Source organism: Rhagoletis zephyria, unplaced genomic scaffold (assembly GCF_001687245.7).
Source record: "Rhagoletis zephyria isolate East Lansing unplaced genomic scaffold, Rhagoletis_zephyria_1.1 Rzeph_scaffold_02397, whole genome shotgun sequence".
NCBI classification, from domain to species: domain Eukaryota; kingdom Metazoa; phylum Arthropoda; class Insecta; order Diptera; family Tephritidae; genus Rhagoletis; species Rhagoletis zephyria.
The window spans coordinates 30,528-40,066 of record NW_016159481.1 but is presented as its reverse complement, the minus strand read 5'-3'; the positions used below and the strand labels follow the sequence as shown (position 1 = coordinate 40,066).

The 9,539-nt window shown below is 35.9% G+C and overlaps 1 protein-coding gene across 1 annotated transcript in view; it reads right to left on the bottom strand.

The window, feature by feature from the left end:
- The window catches only part of T48 (FU domain-containing protein T48), a 20,435-nt gene that overhangs the window by 4,307 nt on the left and 6,589 nt on the right, over window positions 1-9,539 (bottom strand). The window lies entirely within an intron of this gene.

The window sequence follows — 9,539 nt, the reverse complement described above, 5'->3', positions numbered from 1 at the left end:
TCTACACTTTTGTTTTTGTAGTACGGCATAAATGAGTAGTTTGATGTGTGAGAATTTTTGCCTAAAGTGCTCAGCAATGTCTTGTAGGGTTATGTTGCCAACAGCTACATATCTACAATAAACTAAAGGTGTGTGCGTACTTGTTGCCAATCTGCTCCACCTATTTAATGACGGTAATTGACAATTTAAAGCGGCAAGATGCGCTTTGATGTTGCCCCGTTGTCGGCGGGAAGAGATATTCAAAAGACGGCGGCATCTTGGCTTGGTTGGTGTCGTTTCCTCCTGCCTTCGCTTGCTAAATGCCGATAACAATCACGTTGACAGCATTTGCCTACTACTTAGGCGCAGAAACACGTAGTGCATCGGATAAGCGGTCATAGATCAAGATCAACTCAAAGCTGCAGGCGTTGAAGGTGTTTTATGCAATATTCGGAAGGAGGATTTTTGTAGCAAATACATTCCTACATATAGTGACTTACACAAGTGTGTATTTTTCTTAAATAATCACAAGGTTTTTACGTTNCGGTTGAAACTTGCACTTGACGACTAAACGTGTATGGGCTATAAAACTCTATACCCAGAAATATTCTAAAAATTTAGATAATAAAAGCCCAAAATTTTTATGAAAATTTTTTTAATTTTCCTAAATTTTGTATAAAGTTTATACTGCGAATGCCGATTTATACTAAAGCATACATAAGCTACTTTTCCATACGAACACAGATATTTAAAAGAAAAATTAACACGTGTACACTTGTTTGAGTCACTGTATTAGGCAAGCTGAGGGCATATTGGACAGTCAAGGTCGGGATTTTCTGGGCATATTGGACAGTCAAGGTCGGGATTTTCTGGGTCCTAGTGCCATTTTTTCAGTTACGTGATTTTATGTATTAACTAACTAAGGGGGGGAAAGGGGTGTGGAATATAGAATAACCTCAATATTGTTACTAAAATTTAACGGTATGTTCCGGAAATAGTATTTATTATCAAATTTAGATCATGGAATTTTAACGAAGTGCGGCCACCACTGTTGTGTTGAGTAGTTGGAGGTGTATACTGCCACCAGACGCCATGTCCGATTCGACGAAAGCCCAATTTTTTCTAATACACAACGAATTCTATTAATTAATTAATTTAAACTTGGTCTCCCTGGGTGAAAAAAATGTTTCGCTTAATATGTTGCACATTTCATTTTGCTCTAAAAACTTTAAATAATATCGAGCCCTAACCGCGAAGGAGGTGGAACGAATGTACTTTTCCCCTCTCTGCTCACCTCCTTCGCCAACGAACCGAGCAGACTTGAAAGCAAGACTTGACGTGTCTGAAAGGGGTCTAAGCGACATTTTTTCAAAATTTTCTTTATTATTCAGAAATATTCCTAGAACATCTAGATACATTTCTGTATCAAAAAGAAAATTTTGAAAAATATGTCGCTTATGTTGTTTTGGCGGTTAGGGCTCAATATGTTTATTGTGTCAACAAAGCATATTTTCTCTGTAATCTACTATTGTGTGTTTGTTAAATATAGCAGAATATCATTGGTTTTTGTTATATTTTTTATTCAGTTACCTGTTTTTGGTTTCACCCGTTTTTAGCTGAACCATTGCAACCATTTAAATTATGAAAATTTACACAATTTTCCTTTGAACAACACAATAGCACAAACAGTTCGACAACAATCAGCTGCAGCCAAAAGTCAGTACAGTGCATATTGACTACGAAATTTCTACAGAAATACATAAATAGGCCATTGGCGGTATAACAGGTGTTAATACATATACATATGTATGGATGTATGTACATATGCACATGTCGGATATGTATGCAATTGGACAAGGTATGACCCAAAAAGAAAATGATTTTCATTTTTCATTAAGCTACGGTTACTATGCATGCGTATTCTGACGAACTTTTGTTCTGACGATTTCTTCGGAACAAAAAAATACGAAACAAACAAACAAACAGGCATTTTTTTTTGTTGCGACGAAATCGTCAGAATAAAAGTAAACGCATGCATAGTAACCGTCGCCTTAGGCACAACAATACAAAGCTTTTGATTTTTCACCAAAAAATTTTATTCAGTTTTCGATTTTAAACACAGAACAGCTCACATAACGGTATTTTGAGGCAATTTCTCATGCAGCAACAGATTGGATTTGCTGATGCTGTCAAAAAGAAAAATTAAATTAAATGTGCAACAACAACTGAATATAAAAATTAAGAATAGGTAAAGATAAAAAGATCTGGTATCAAAATTCAACAAAACTTTAGAAAATCAAATGCATATGTATAAGAATAAAAAAATGTATGTATAAGTAGTGTGTTTGTATGTTGCTTGAATAAAGCGTGGCCAAGCAATAGAAATCTGGCGAACAATCTAATAGATTTCACTTTGAACTTTCTGTTTACCAATAAATATGTATATGTAACATAATAAAGTGATATTCTATTAACATTTTGTAGCATGTGGGTTGCGGCAGTTTGTGTTAATCACAAGACAACAACCACCAAGCGTAGGATAGCTGAACGTATAACAATAGAATAAAAAACTCTTGCTTGGCCAGTGGTCGTAAACTAGTTGTTGTTCTTTGAATCGCGGCATGGAAACGCGGGTTAGCGGTTGTTTTTATTTATTTTTTTTCTTGACAACACAGAGAAGCCTAGAACTGAAATACAATATGATTAATAAAATTTTAAACTTAAGATATCTCAATGATGTTTTTTGACAGTTGTAAAAATAGTTTCAACTTGATACTTTTATTTACGTTAGGCGACGGCGACGACGATTTTGTGTTAAGCCCACGCAGAGTAGCTTTTGGATTATTAAGGCAAGCAAAATATTTTAGAAATCATTGAAACTAATAGCCCATTTCCACCAACGGCTTAACTGCAGTTAAGAGCTCAGGCAAGTCCCAAGAATTTTAGCATGGAGTGATCGGAACAGTTAATTTGTGTTTGTACATATTAGGACCAGGCGTAACCCTTCTCGTTGTAATCTTCTCTTGCCATTAGGCATCGGTTGTCTGTCATTTCATGTTTCAAATTCCAGACATCGAAAAACAAGTTTTAGATTTCATGGAATATTTGTTCATGTTGGTTGGAAATAAAAATTATCTAGCTAGCCGAATAGCTGCCACTACAGGAAGGTCCACTTCTGAAACGTAGTCTTTACCCTTGAGCATAGCAAATATTTCGGCTTGAATAACCGAACCAAATTCTTCAAAAAAAAAAACACCCTATCCTCATTCCCGGACTGAACAGCATTCAAAAAATAATAATTTTCTAATAACGATCGCCCTTTGGCAGGCCATGGAAACCCTTTCTGCGCGTCAAATAGCTTCATATAAAGAACCATGTGTCGTTCGGAGGCGGTGAAAACTGTACCTACTTCCCAACGTAAAAGCGTAATACACAAATTGGCCAAGTATTAAGCAAACTATATGAAGCGTGAGTTGCTTTTTTTTTAAATCGAATGTCATTAAAAATTTTAAAACTTAATATGTATAATACATAAACACGATTTCTATTTGACTTATGCATCGCCATGAGCCCCTTGCAATAACCTTTCCTACGCACTCGGTGTATAATCAAAAGAAAGTGTTCAATGTTGTGTCTAAAGAATGTAACAAAACAAAATCCAACAAAATTATGAATGAGAAAATTTTACATCAAGTACTGCAATAAAAAGATGTCACTTTGTTCCAAATATAAAGTGTAAAGAAAAATCGTATATATTGCTGGACAGTCAGCCAGCCATATCCCAATTGTATGACTGCCAATCAGACGGTAAACAGATTTTTGTTTGTGACCGATGAACTACATACGTACATAAATAGTTGTATTTCTTGTCGCCAATGGATGACAAAATGCGTCAGACTGCGGCCACAAGGTAAATACATATGTAAATACTGAGAGTCTGAAGTAAAGTTATCGCTTCATAGGAAATGGACAGTTGAAGATATAATTTCAAGGCAGCAGGTTTAACTGCGACGGGTTCGCCTGTTTACCTGACTGACTGCCTGGACTTTCAACAAATTAGCACTTAAATACTAACAAGCGCAACTTGCACTAACGCGATCGCTCAACGCTGTTTTGCAGTCACACCTGATCACACTTGCACCATGGTTGCACTTACATGAGGCATGCAGCAACAGATTTTCTACAAAAACGGCTCACACTGAGCTGCTGTGAAAGAATGCGTGCTGCTAGCTGTCATAAAGCACTGCGGGATGCCTCGCCTTTTCTTTTGCTCCTTCTTCTAATTTTCTCTTCTATTTGTAATTTAGCTATATTTTGTCTATTTAGTAGCTAGTCAGCTAGTTTGCAATACCAGCATTTTTATAATTGTTTATCTGCGTACACACTCGGTATGTTATTTGCGAATCACCTTACGACGTATTCGCCATCACTTGGAATATTTAGTTTACAGCTCTACCAAAAATTTTATGAGTTCTAGGTCTATACTGCACTTTTTTTTCTACCTGATTCGTAACTAGCCGTAAGTAAGCCTTTAATTAATCAATTTCAAAACATTCGCATAATATCGTTTTATGACGGGATTTAGTGCTTGTGGATTTTTATATTTTCAGTACAGATGTGTGTTTGTTCGAATGCGTCTATTTATGCATTTATACGTATACATATCTGTGCATCATAAACTCTAATTGCAAAGCCTCAGCGGTCATATAAAGTATCTCAGGTGTTTTTGTGTGAAGAAGATCAAAGAACGGCACAGAAAATTAGAACTGTCTCGTAAAATGACTGATTCTATTAACTTCGTGCAGTAATTGGCTTCAAACTGACGTCAAAAAGAAATATGTAGAAGTTATAAATCAAAACTGATACTGCCAGGCAAATATACATTTCTGCGCTAGTTCAGCAGGTATCCGATTTGCTACAGGCTAAACTTTGCACTCGTAAACATACATACATACAATGATATATTATGCGCGCAGAGGAAAAAGCTTTTAAGCCGCAGAAAGACTCATTACTAAATATTTTCTACTTTGATATGTTCAGAATATTTTCAACCATGCCAGCCAGTCGGACGGACATCGTCCTTTCAGCGCTTAGTACATTTAGCAACGTCATAAATCGCTGCGCCTTTAATCAATGCTAGCATTAACAACGGTCTTTATGTTGTATTTCACAATCCCTGCAAAAATCGTTGGACCATGTAGTCTATTTGTGGCATATTTGAGTACCTACAAAGTGCTCCTCTGACATGCTGGAGCGGACCAACTCGTGTCGCTGCACCAGTTAACCCTGCAAAAATCGGGGTTCGAATGCCGTCAGAGGCATTGTGGTTAATTTTGTAGTACTCCTTGGTCCTTTGGGAGTACTCTTTACACGCATGCATTGAGTAGTCGCCATTTTTGCAGGGTTACATGCATGTCGTATGTTGTTACATATGCATACATACATATGCAAATTACCTTACTTTTTTACGCGTTTTTAGCATTAAGTACCGCTTTGTGTGCAACAAGTGCCGCATGGNCAAAAATCGTTGGACCATGTATTATATCTATGTTCGGGTTCGAATGCCGTCAGAGGCATTCTGGTTAATTTTGTNTCGAATGCCGTCAGAGGCATTGTGGTTAATTTTGTAGTACTCCTTGGTCCTTTGGGAGTACTCTTTACACGCATGCATGGAGTAGTCGCCATTTTTGCAGGGTTACATGCATGTCGTATGTTGTTACATATGCATACATACATATGTAAATTACCTTACTTTTTTACGCTTTTTTAGCATTAAGTACCGCTTTGTGTGCAACAAGTGCCGCATGCAACTTCTTTCCTCTCGCTATGACTTTTAACGAGTTTTTCTTTGAAACTATACTNGGAGTACTCTTTACACGCATGCATGGAGTAGTCGCCATTTTTGCAGGGTTACATGCATGTCGTATGTTGTTACATATGCATACATACATATGTAAATTACCTTACTTTTTTACGCTTTTTTAGCATTAAGTACCGCTTTGTGTGCAACAAGTGCCGCATGCAACTTCTTTCCTCTCGCTATGACTTTTAACGAGTTTTTCTTTGAAACTATACTTTCAAGATCGGTAACATTAATAAAACTTGCATTTTTATAAAAAAAAAAATGTGCGGATGAATTATGAGCAGCTCTCATTTTATTGGTTTAAACAAAAAATATGTATTCTACTCTTTAAATTTTGTGGAGAAGATTTAAATATGTACATTAAAGTAGTCCAAAAATGTATGTAAAGAAATAAGGTCGGATTTTATTGCCGCCATTATTGTTTTATACCGAAAAAAAATATTCCATTTTTTTTATTTTGAAAAAACAAAATTAGGAAGTGCTCGAAGTTTTCCATGTATTTTATATGGGNATTTTGTGGAGAAGATTTAAATATGTACATTAAAGTAGTCCAAAAATGTAGAAGTAAGGTCGGATTTTATTGCCGCCATTATTGTTTTATACCGAAAAAAATATTCCATTTTTTTATTTTGAAAAAACAAAATTAGGAAGTGCTCGAAGTTTTCCATGTATTTTATATGGGGAAACAAAAACTTTTCGTAGAAATAGTGTAGAATTCTTGGAAATCAATACTTTTCGATCGGAAAACTTTGCTTGTCTTCAGGAGATTCCTAGTAATAATACCTAGTTATTTTTTTAACCGCTTTTTCATGGTAATTATATTTTATAGGTCCTCCAAAACCCCCGGAAAATGCAATAAGGGACCAATAAAAAATCTTTAATACTAAAAAATGGTTAAATAAGCAATTGGAATTTAAATTGAAGTCCATCTATGCGGTGTTACCTATTGAAATAATTTGAATCTACCCCTTCAAATCATTTCGTAAGAGTAACAGCTTCCGAAAATACCGCTGTGACCTCTTACATTCCCTTGGACGCTTCATTAGGGAACCCAAGTTTATTTAATGGCAGCAACTTCTGATTGAAACACTTTACGGAGGTCTAGTAGCCTAATTTGAGGTTTATGGTGAGCTTCTAACCAAAGACGTGTGCTTGAAATAAAAAGGCTGGTTTTAAGCCTTTCCTGAGATCTAGTGATCTGTGATGTTAGTGGTGGAATCGAAACCTGTGAGAATTTTAATATATCCAGACTCTGAGCTGATTAAGCACATAGTTCTCCTGACTCCTGAGGCTGATTTTAAGACATACCTTATATAGGGATGGTCGCTTATTAAATATATACATACATATGAGGGTGAGTAAACATCTTGATGCAGTTGTTGTAGGAACAATATCAATGATGTTTGGAGGCGTGTTAAGGTGATGGTACCTAGCTATGTCCAATTTTGATTTTTTTTTTATATTCTTATTAATATTTTAATCTGCATTTTTTTGTAATTTTTTGGTAGTTTCGCTTAAAAAGCATTACTTTCTTTTCAAGCAATTCAAGAATTCGTAATAAAACTATTTACTTAATTATATAAATATTTTATGAGCAAGCAATATGCAGAGATTTGTATTTATTGCCTTTTACTATGTGCACACCTGTGACTCATTTCAAAAGCAGTAGAAATGTTAAGATAAACGTAAATACATATGTATGTATGTATATGTTATGGTGTTTGCCAGATTATCGCACTTTCAGTCATGCCGCATTTACCATAATTAAGGCCCAAGAGATTTAACAAAATTAACAATAAGGAGATATTTGAGAAAGGCTCTCCAATGCATATGAACATAGTATGTAGGTATGTGCCAACACAAACATTGTTGGTGTACAACTTTATGAAAAAGTGCGTTTGCAAGCAAGGCGGTAAGTACATACCAGTATGTGTAATACGTATGTAGTATGTATGTATGAATGTACATTTGGATGTAAGTAAATAACATAAATTGTCTAAAGCAGCGCCGTCATAACGCCAGCCTTTCACTTGCTACTCCGAAGGAACGCTACAATTATAAAGTAAATATGTGAACTAATGTGCATTAGGGTAATCTTTCGATTTCTTCGAATTTACATAGTTTGCTATATTTTTAATAGAATGTATACCAATTTGCCTATAGAAAAGTAACCAAACCAAAATTGCTATAAGTATTTGTCTGAGCGTACACTTATCAAGAGGCTTTGCCCTTAGTAGATAAGTTAAAATTAAGTAATAACAAGTAAGAAAGTCTAAGTTCGGGCGGAGCCGAACATTAAAAACCCGGCGAAATTATTAAAGATATGTTTTCCACCTTTCCGAAAGCTACCGCTACATGATAGGCCGCCGGGGTGTATAAATTTTAAGTTAATTAGCGTTCTTAAATTTCGAAATATTTAAATTTCAAGCATTTCGGGCGTGGCTACGCCCATTTTCCAAAAATTTCAAATATTCTTACTTTTCGTCTAAAAGTCATTGTAAATATCAATTTTGAGTGAAGAATCTTCAGTAGTTACGAAAATATCGCAGTTTTCGTATTTCTGAAAATTACCGTTATATGGGAGGTAGGCGTGGTTATTGTCCGATTTCGCCCATTTTCAATACCATCTGTCCTATGCCCAAAAGAAGTGCACGTACCAAGTTTCGTTAAGATATCTCGAGTTTTACTCGAGTTATCGTGTGCACAGACGGACGGACGGACAGACAGTCACCGCTTAATCGATTTCTCTTTTCATTCTGATCATTTATGTATATGTACATTTGTCTATATTTATCTCGATTCGTTTTGCCTGTTACAAACAACCGTTATGTGAACAAAGTTATAATACCCTGGTGCACAAGTGTGCTCGGGTATAAAAATTTCCATATTTAATGATATTCAACAGACCCAATAAACACCAAAAAAAATATTTTTTCTGCCTTGGAGAAATTATTTAGTTCTTAATATTCGAACGTTTTAATGATTTGCCTAGCACGCCCTAACATACAGTAAATGTGAGTATTCATGTGCATATGCACATTCATACTTACATACCTTGCCTTTTCAGCTCGATTGTCATATATTAAGGCTCTTATTTGTTTTATAAAGATTTCTTTCAAAAAAAATTCTGAATGTGAAAACAAGACATGTATGTAAGCCTGTTTTTGGCCGGCGCTGAAGAAGGAAGTGCGCACTTGGATTTTGTCACAAAGCGTACAATGTGCCCGAAAATCAGTGCAAGCTATTGGGTAGATCGTGTAGCGGATGTGCTCGGCACAAAGAGTACGCGTTCGTGCCCCCCTCTTAGTCATAAAACTGCTAGCAGATTGCTGTCAGCGCCACTTGAAAAATTTGGGTATCATATGCACAATTGATCACGCTCACACAAACATATGTATATTTATATGGCAGTTTGTCGGTAACCTGCAGGAAAGATATAAGCTCATGAATAGACTCTCGGGTTCAGGACTGCCTCACATTTGAACGACCCTGAGCGAAATCTTATGTACAATATAATATATTGTACATAATAATACATATCGTCGGTCCCTACGAAGAGTAGCACATTTCACTATTCGCGTGGAAGACTAGCACATTTCACTATTAGCGTGGAAGACTAGCACATTTCATTATTCGCGTCGAAAAGTAGCACATTTCAGATTTTTGCGTGGAAGAGTAGCACATTTCGTTATTTGCG